This window comes from Equus asinus, chromosome 7 (genome assembly GCF_041296235.1).
Source record: "Equus asinus isolate D_3611 breed Donkey chromosome 7, EquAss-T2T_v2, whole genome shotgun sequence".
NCBI classification, from domain to species: Eukaryota; Metazoa; Chordata; class Mammalia; order Perissodactyla; family Equidae; genus Equus; species Equus asinus.
Genome location: NC_091796.1, coordinates 15,088,770 through 15,098,316, shown reverse-complemented (window position 1 = coordinate 15,098,316; position 9,547 = coordinate 15,088,770). Strand labels below are relative to the sequence as shown.

The following is a 9,547-nucleotide window of genomic DNA, read 5'->3' as shown; positions in this document are numbered from 1 at the left end:
ACATTTAGGAATTTACCCAAGAGAAAGGTCTACACAAAGATCTGTGCAAGAATGTTCACAGCAGCTTTATTTATTTGTTCATAGCCAAAAAATGGAACAACCCAAATCTCCATCAACAGGTGCAACTGTGGTATCGCCAAACAAGGGAATATTATTCAGCAATAAAAAGAAACAGACACACACCATATGGATGAATATCAAAATAATTTTGCTGAGAGTAAGAAGCCAGACAAAAAAAACAGTACAGGCTGCATGATTCCATTTACATAATATCCTAGGAAATGCAAACTAATCTCATGACAGACAGCAGATCAATGGTTGCTTGAGTGTGGGGCCAGGTACAGAGGAGTTATGAAGGGGCGTGAGGAAACCTTGGGACGTGATCAGTATGTTAGCTATCTTGCTTGTGGTCATGGTTTCACAGGTATATATGTCAAACCAGCAATTTTTACGCTGTAGGTGCAGTTCATTGATGTCTTTTTTATACCTCGAAATAGCTGTTAAAATTTTAAATTTAATTTAAATAAAATTTACAGTTCAGTTCCTCAGTCACAGTAGCTGTATTTCAAGTATTCAGTAGCCACGTGTGGCTAGTGGCTACTGTCCTGGATCAGAACATTTCCATCGTGGCAGAAAGTTCTATTGAATAGTGCTGGACCAAACACAGTGTCTCCTGTTCCAGGCTGGCAGGCAGGGAGTTCTAATAAAAAAGAATGTTTCAGTTGACCAAAGTGCCCCCTGCTTCTTTTGTCTACAAGCAAGATGGATAATGGAGGGGAGGGACATTTGTCAATCAATCATCTGCCATCAGGACAAGCCACTGGGTATGTCCTGCTAAATGAAGTGGGAGGAGAAAAGGGAGGAAATAAAAGAGAGGGAAAGGAGTAATGAGGGGCGCAGAGGTGGGACGGATAAATGATGGAATCACAGGAAGTTCTAGCTCCTTTAGCAATCTTGTGGTTCAAACTACATGAGGGAAATGAGGCCCAGAGATGGGAAGGGATGGGCCCAGGTGTCACCAGGATTAAAGAGAACAGACAGAGCCAAGAGAATCCAGGTCTCCTAATGCCGTCGGCAATCTAGGTGTTGAGGATTAGAAACATAAGTAGGAATTATAATTGAGTGACGAATAATGTTAGACATGCCTATTTCCTCAGTTGTACCAGTTGAGAGCGTTAGTATTTTCCTTTTAGTTGTGTCCTCAAACTCAGTGCACCCTTAAATCTGCCTGTCCAGTGTGAAAACCGAGGTCTTCACCCCTTTGTGGCCTCGGGAAGCCACAGCCCCTTCTCAGAGTGACGTTTTTAGGTGCAAATCACATGCGTAGAATTACAAAGAAAATCAGTGGTGTTACAATACGGTTTTGTACCCAGAACCTTGCTATATGGGAGCACTAATGTGACTGCGAGGGGAATGAGGCCACCCATTGAATCTGTTTTGATAATTTGACAATTCTCACCTCAGTTTCCAGAATGCAATCGAGCAGTTTGTCGTCCCTAGAAATCGGGCCTTTTTTGGATGACGGGAAGGGATTGATAGAAGAGGACCGTGAGGAAAGGCCCGGCCTCCTGCCCTCCCGCCCTCCCGGATTCTTACGCAGTCATCTCAGCCTCCACTGCGGACGAGTTCGCCCTCCAACGCCCCCTCCCCAAATATATATTTTTGAAAATATCCGTTCAACAAAAATGTGCTGGGGTCGAGCCCTCAATGCTCCGCTGGGAGGAGACCCTCACGTGGAACCTCACCTGACACCGGGGCATCGCGCCAGGTTTGTTGGGCGGGAACTGGAGGAGGCGGTGGAGGGGGCGCCCTGGGGCACCCGGCCGGCGCTGGGTGGGATCGCGTCCACATCCTCCAAGGAGGTCCCTCGGGGGCCGCTCCCTTCCCCGATGCCAAACTCTGGGCCTCGGAGAAGACTTCCCGGGACACTCGGCCAAGCCAGGTGACCGGCGGGTCCACAGCCCGGACCCCAGCCCCGGCCCTGAGCCCCCATCCCCGAGCCCGACCGCCGCTCACCCGCGCCAGGGGCGGCGGTCGCGGGGTTGCTCCCGCCGCCGCCCGGTTGGCAGCGAGCTGTCCGCTGGCGCCCCGCCCCGAGAGCTGCCCGGCTGGCGGACGGACCGGTCCGGGGCTGGCGAGGAGCGGCGGGGCGGCTGGATCCCGGGGGAGGAGAGGGGCCGTCCCAGCTACCCCCGCGGCCTCGGTCCCCGGGCCACGTGGACACCCCTCTTCACTTCTCCAAGCCGCTTTTAGGAACAAAAGAGGCGCCCACAGGACCCCACCCCGGGCGCGCCGCACCCTAGGGGTGTTTTAATGCCAGGGCTGAGGGTGCTAAATGTCCTGAAAAATGCGTGCGACGGCCGGGAACCACCCAGGATTGTCCCTCTCCGAAGCCACAGGGCCCCAAAGAGGAGGACCCAGCCCCGCCGCCAGCGCACACGGAGTCGACTTGGGCCTGGAGGCCAGGCTGACAGAGTCCCCTGGCCAGACGCCACCGCAGAGGCCGCGCTTCTCCATCCCGGCTCCGGCTGTGTCCACAGCTGCCTGCGCCGCGCGTCCGGGGGCCGCGACCCTGCAGAGCGGGACAGGGAGAGGGAGGCCCCAGCCCCACCCGCTGCCCGAGTGCGAGTGGAGGAAGGTGGGAAAGGGTCCCTTCCAAGAGGCTCAAGACAGGGCTGCCCGAGGACTGGTGGTCTGGAAAGAGCTCCTCTCTTGCGTCCACCTGATTCCCCAACGCCTCAATTGGAATGGGTGCTTCAGCCCAGGCTGGCAGGCAGCCCAGAAGGCCAGGAAAACTTTCCCTTTGGATCGTCTCCTCCCTTCCGGCTTTCCCGCTGGATCCCAATCCCATCTGCCTCAGGCTTGGATTCTCAGCATTTAGTTCCATCCTGAAGTGAGAAGAGAGATTTGGACCTGGAAATCCCTGCAAAACTAGCAGGGCCTTGTAGATAATATGTTATGACTGGGTAAATGTCAAATGAAGGAATGAAGCGAGGAACTGTCGCCCCCATGGTTCCCTTCTGTTCTTCCTGGAGTCAAGAAGTGAGTGCCCTCTGGGTGGACTTTCTGGAACCACAGCCCTGATGAGAAGAGGTTATGAGGGCTTCTCACCCCATGGATTTTTTCCCCCTTGAGACTAGAAAAGGACCTGCAAAACCATTAACTTCCTTAGAGCTAGCAGCTGGAAAGGCGGGAAGCAACACTCTGAAAGCAAAAGAATGGCCTCATTTATTTATTTTTGAAATGACACATGTAAAACGTGACGACATGGTCAAAACCAAAATATTTTTGAAAAGAGTAAGCAGTTAAAAATCCCTGTTCCAGAGCCCCAAACTTAATTCTCTCCCCAGGGATAACCACTGTTAAATTGGTGCAGGTCAACCTCGTCCCAATCCCACCCCCTCCTACCCCCACCCCCCAACCCCGCCCTCCACCTGAGGTCTCTGTGTTCTTCACCGGGAGCCTGTCCCACAGACAGGCCTTCGTGTTTGTCCTTCCCTCCACCTGGAAAGGCCCCCTTGCCCTTTCTTTTCTTTTTTGGGAAGGGATGTTTTATGTTTATTAAGATATAATGTTCACATAGTAATGTGCACAAACCTTAAAGTGTGCAGCTCAATGAATTTCTACATAATTTTTTGCATATATATTCAGCCAGATCAAGATGCAGAATATTTCCAGCATGCCGGAAGGCTCCCTCATGCCTCCCCAGTCGGTACCCTCCCCACAGGTAACCACTCTTCTGAGTCCATCACTATGGATTCCTTTTGTCGGTTTGTATAAATGACCTAAGGTTCTTTTGTGTCTCCAGCACTTTCCGTGGGAGCTCATTCTCATCTCCAGGTCTCAGCTTGAATGTCACCTCCTCTCCCCTTCCTTTCGATAGCATTATACTCTTCCTTTCCTTCAGAGCGCTTCACAGTTTGCAATTTCTCTGTTTGTTTACTTGTTTAGTGCTTCTCTCCCCAACTAGAGGGTCAGCGTCCTCTCCTAGTCACTGCTGCCTCTTGAACCCTTAGCGCAGTGTCAAGCATGTGTAGATGGTCAACAATTATTTATTCAATGGATGAATATGTGCGTGAATGAAAGGGAGAAATGCCCAGGTATCAATTTGTACGGTCCTGAATCAAAAACTAATTACAGGGGCCGGCCCAGTGGTCCAGTGGTTAAATTCACTCGTTCTGATTCGGCAGCCCGGGGTTTGCCGGCGCAGATCCCGGGTGTGGACATGGCACCACTTGGCAAGCCATGCTGTGGTCGGCATCCCACATATAAAGTAGAGGAAGATGGGCACGGGTGTTAGCTCAGGGCCAGTCTTCCTCAGCGAAAAGAGGAGGATTGGCAGCAGATGTTAGCTCAGGGCTAATCTTCCTCAAAAAAAAAAAAAAAAACCCACAAAACCAATTACAGTTGTCCAGACGCCAGCCTGTGCTTGAGGCTTCTGCACTTCTTGTTACAAAGACAATATTCCCCAAATTCAAGCGTGAAGACTTAGAAATACTGGAGTCGTTCCAGTCTGCCTGGAAGCGAAAAGTGGGCTAATTCTCACCCTCTGTCGCGGGATTGCTTTCTCCACCAAGACCCGGCTTTTGCTTTACACTGTTGAATGCATGTTTTATAAAATAGCTCCACTTTAGCTACATAAAAAGACTCTCAACAGTGGAATTTCCATTAGAGTGATAGAGGAAGGTGTTTTTAACACTTCCTTTATACTTTGTCATGCCTTAAAAATGAGCACATGAAAACTTTTTAAAAATTAAAAAAATATTTCTGGTAAAATACACATAACATGAAATTTATCATCTTAACCATTTATTAAGTGTACCTATGGGTCAGTGGTGTTAAGGACATTCACGTTGTTTTGTAACCAGGCTCCAGAGCTCTTTTCATCTTGCAAAACTGAAACTCTGTACCCGCTAAACAACAACTCCCCATTCCCTGCCTCCCCGGTCCCTGGCAACCATCGTGCCACTTTCTGTCTCTATGAATTTGACTACTCGGGGGAGCTCATGTAAGTGGAATCATATACCACTTGTCTTTTTGTGACAGGCTTATTTCTCTTAGCATAGTGTCTTCAAGCTTCATCCATATTGTAGCATGTGTCAGAATTTCCTTCCTTTTTCAGCCTGAATAATATGCCATTGTATGGATATACCACATTCTGTTTATCCCTGCATCCACTGATGGACACTTGGGTTGCTTCCACCTTTTGGCTATCGTGGATAATGCTGCTGTGAACATGGCTGTACAGATGTCTCTTAGAGACTCTGCTTTCAGTTCTTTGGGGTGTGTATCCAGAACTGGATCATATGGTAATTCTATTTTTAATTTTCTTGAGTAACTGCCATGCTCTTTTCCACATCATCTGCATCATTTTACATTCCCACCAGCAATGCACAAGTGTTCCAATTTCTTCACATCCTCGCTGACACCTCATACTTTCTGGTTTTTTGATAGTAGCCTTCCTAATGGGTGTGCTCTCATTGTGGTTTTGTGAGGTGGTATCTCACTGTGGTTTTGATTTGCATTTCCCCAATGACAAATGATGGTGAGAGTATCTTTTCAAGTGCTTGTTGGCCATTTGTACATCTTCTTTGGAGAAATGTTATTCAAGTCCTGTGCCCATTTTTTAACCAGGTTGTTTGTGTTGTTATTGTTTTTGAGTTCTGAGCACATACTACTTTTAAAATTGGGAAAGAATTTTATTCTGTGAAGAAAGGGGGAAAGAACATACAGAAAACTAATCAAGAGAGTATAGCAGTTAAACGCTTGGGCTCTGAAATTAGAACATTCAATCACCATAATGATTGAGCACCTACGGTACAAGTCAGGGCAGGCTCACTACTCTAACACACAGCCCTGAAATCTTGGTGACCTTGATACGAGGAAAGTATTGCTCATTTACTTCAAGTCCAATGTGGCCTGAGGCGGAGTTGGGGGAAGGGTGGGAGGGACAATCGCTCTGCATCATGTAGTCATTTAGGGACCTAGGCTGCATCCATCCTGTGACACTGACATCCTGGACATGTGGCCTCCAAGGTCACCATGGGAGGGGATAAAAGGGTAACTTTTTATGGATCAGTCTTTGCCTATGTTACTTCAACCTAAACTTGTAATACAGCCCCACCCACTACAAAGGAAACTGGGAAACTTCCTCTTCCTGTGTGCCCAGAAGGAAAGGAAATTGCATTGTCTCTGCCATAGTAGACCCCTTTGGTCACCTAACCATCTCACTCTTCTTCCCACACACAGACACACTCATCCTTGTCTTGGGAGACAACTCAAAGTCACACCCAGGATCTCCACGTCAAGCACATTCTTCCCCCTCGGTGGGTATCATTCCAATGTTCTAGTGGCCAATGAACTAAAGGAACAAGTTGTCTGCCCCTGACCCCAACACCCAACATACAGTGGTGAAGTAGAAACAACAAAATTCCCATTGAGGAAAGGAAGGGCTCAGTAGTCCCTGGTCCACAGAAGTGACTCCTCCTTATGAGACAGGCTTTGTGAGGGTCCCCTGCTCTGGCAAGGGCACAGTTCCCTGATGAGGTTCTGCTCTCATCTCTGAAGGGCAGGCACCCCTTGTCCATTTTCTCTATGGTTCCTGCCTTCCCTTCAGAGGAGTTTCTCCTTTTTCATGATCTTCCCTGACAACACCTGAAATGTTCCTTGTGGAGTAAGCCTTTCTCCTTTGCACTGTCCAGTTCTGGGAGCTTTCTTCCAGTTCATGGAACCCAAAGGGTTGTTTTAAGTCTCAGAGTCAAAGGCGTTTTAGGGTGACTTCATGGTTCCTCTGACAATAATTTTCTCAGAAAGTTAGTAGGTTTAGTGAAACAGGGAAAACTCTGGAAAGGGTAGGTTTGAGACGCCTACTAGAAATCCATGCAGAGATGTGGGCTAGCTAGTTGGATATAGGAGCCTGGCACTCAGGGAGTAATCCAGGCTGGAGAGATCTACTGGGGAATCATCACCACATAGCTGGCATTTATCAGGAGGCTAGCACATGTAGCCAGAGAAGAGGTCCGAAGACTAAGTCCTGAGTCACTCCAGTGGCCAAAGTAGTGAGGAGACACCTGTCAGGAGATGGAAAGGAAGAGCCTGGGAAGTAGGTAAAAATCCAGAAGAGTGTGGTGTCTGTAAAGACAAATGAAGAACGTGTCTCAAGGAGGAGGGTGCGCTCAACTAATCCCATGGTGCTGAGAAGTCAATAAGGGGAGACCTGAGGACTGACACTGAGGGGGGTATTGGTGACTTGGGCAAGCGCAGTTTCCGTGTAGTAGCAGAGCGAAAGTCTGATTGAAGTGAATTCAGTCAACAAGGGGAGAGGAAGGTGAGGGCATGACTGTCCTTCTTCAGGCAAGCACAGCCAGGGGGCACAGGCATACAGGTCAAAGAGTTGGATTTAACCAGTGTTGGGGTTTTTGCCTCCAGTGGCCCCCCTGGTTCTCAGGTCTTCAGGTTTGGACTGGAACTATACCACTAGCTTTCCTGGGCCTCCAGCCTGCAGATGGCAGGTCATGGGACTTCTCAGCCTCCATCATTGCATGAGCCTATCCCTCATAATAAATCTCTTTCTCTAAATCTACATATACCCTGTGGGTTCTGTTTCTCTGAAAAGGTGCACTGGGGAAAGTCATGGGGAGGGGAGGGGGGAATGTGGCGGGGGAAGGGAGGGGGAAGTCCTGGGAGTGCACGGAGGAAACCTGGCATCACTTGAGAGGGTCAGGAGCAGCAGTGTCCTCAGGATGGAGCCAGGTTTGGGTTTGAGCATGAAGGTGCAGAGAACATTCAGAGAAGAGGCTGCAAGCGTAGGAAAGCTGGGACTCGGGGATGGGTAGGAGATGGGGGCACAGAAGGGAGGCACCAAGCCCCCGAAGGCTTCACACGCCGGGAAGGGTTTGGATCTCAGACATTTAGTGAACACCTTTGTCCTTCCTCAGAGAGGATGAGAAACTCATCCAGGGTCACAAGACTACTCAGCGACAGGGATGTGACCCTGATGCCAAACCCGGACTCTCTCCTCTGTGTTCCAGGCTGCTCGTGGGAAACACAGGAATCACTCTGGGACTACAACCATCTTTCCTTTTCTACCAGGGAGATCCCTGTGTCGGTGGTTTTAACACTTCTGGGCTCATAGATCTTTTCAAGATGCTGGACAAAATCTATGGATTTTACCTAGAAAAATGCACATGGCCACAAGGTGTCGCCTGTCGTTTCCAAAGGGTGCGGACTCTGAAACCCATCCAAAGCCCTCAGGTTGACAGCCCCTGCCCTTTGGCCTGCACACCTCATGCAGGTGGAGCTGAGGTGAGCTGGAAACAAAATGGTACAGTGGCCCTGATGTGCCCTCCACTACGGGCGCCCAGTAACTAAAGGCCAGGTGACTAAACCACTATTCCCGCACCTCCCTGCCTTGTCAGCCATCTTCCTGGCTGTTGCCTGGACCCCCGGACAAAAGAGAAGGCATTCTCATGGCAATGTGAGGAGCCAGTGGTGTGGCGTTTCCACCTGCAGCTCAGTCCCCGCTCAGGGCTGGGAAAGGTCCATCCTGCAGCCCCCCGAGGTGCTGAGTAGGCCACCCGGCTTGCTAGGGAGCCCTTTGGAAGTGCGTCCTCATCAGATCAGCCCTGATCAGCAGCTTCCAGGGGCTCCTGTCTTGTGGACACCCAACTTCAGAGAGCCAGGCCTAGCTGGGGTGCAGCTAGGACTTCCGTGCTCCCCGCAACCCCATGGAAGAGTCCCTCCGTGGGCTGCCTCCCACTCTCTTCCCATCTCCAAATTAGCAACTGTCTCCAACTGGAAACGGTTTCTTGGGCCTGTGAAGAGACCAGAAAGGGCAGCCCATCTGGGGACCAGGGCTCGGAAATGAGTCACTCCCCGCGTTCTAGGGTGCTCTGGAGGCCTCTGAAAAGGTGTACAGCAGATCCCCCCAGGGAATTAGCAGAGCCTTGAATTAGCTCGCTTGTCAAAACTGCCTCATTCTCCAGGTCCCCCAGGACTAACTGGCTTTTTTTCCTTTCCATTTGATGCTGGAGAGGCCCAGCCATTGTCTCACCTTCATTTCTTTCCCTGGAAACAAGACAATCCATTTGCTTGGCCCCCCCACCTCCTGCCCTTTTCACCTTAGAAAATATGGAAACTCCACACAGTCACCACAATAAAAGCAGCCCTTAATCTTGTTAGTGATCAGAAGAATAAGGAGTGTCAAAGGAGGGCAGTTATCTTATTCACGAGGGTGTTTCTCATGTCCTGAGAAACCTGGACTCATGTTTTGATGACGAGACCAAAGCCCAATTTCTAGGCAGTTGCCCTATCACCAGATTTCTATGACTACATAGAACGTTATCATTTCCTGGACCAGTAGGGCCCATTGCTATCTACTCTGGTTGGGCTCTTCTTACAGTACGAGTCTTAAATTACCAAAAAGAAAAAAAACAGGGCTTATTTTAAGGATCTTATGCCGAGTGAGATGCGGCGTGGGACGCTGTCAGGGGTTGTGAGGGCTCTGCGTGCTGGCTGGCAGGACCCATTCTTCCACAAGTCCCTCCTT

At 49.8% G+C, this 9,547-nt stretch overlaps 1 long non-coding RNA gene across 1 annotated transcript; it reads right to left on the bottom strand.

Annotated features, from left to right (window-relative positions):
* Positions 1 to 581: 581 nt before the first annotated feature.
* Positions 582 to 1,879, bottom strand: LOC139045637 (uncharacterized). Its single transcript, XR_011504377.1, has 3 exons — positions 1,746 to 1,879; positions 1,460 to 1,509; positions 582 to 700 (listed from the first exon to the last, which is right to left on the bottom strand). It is a non-coding gene; the product is annotated as an uncharacterized lncRNA (long non-coding RNA).
* Between the last annotated feature and the right edge of the window lie 7,668 nt (positions 1,880 to 9,547).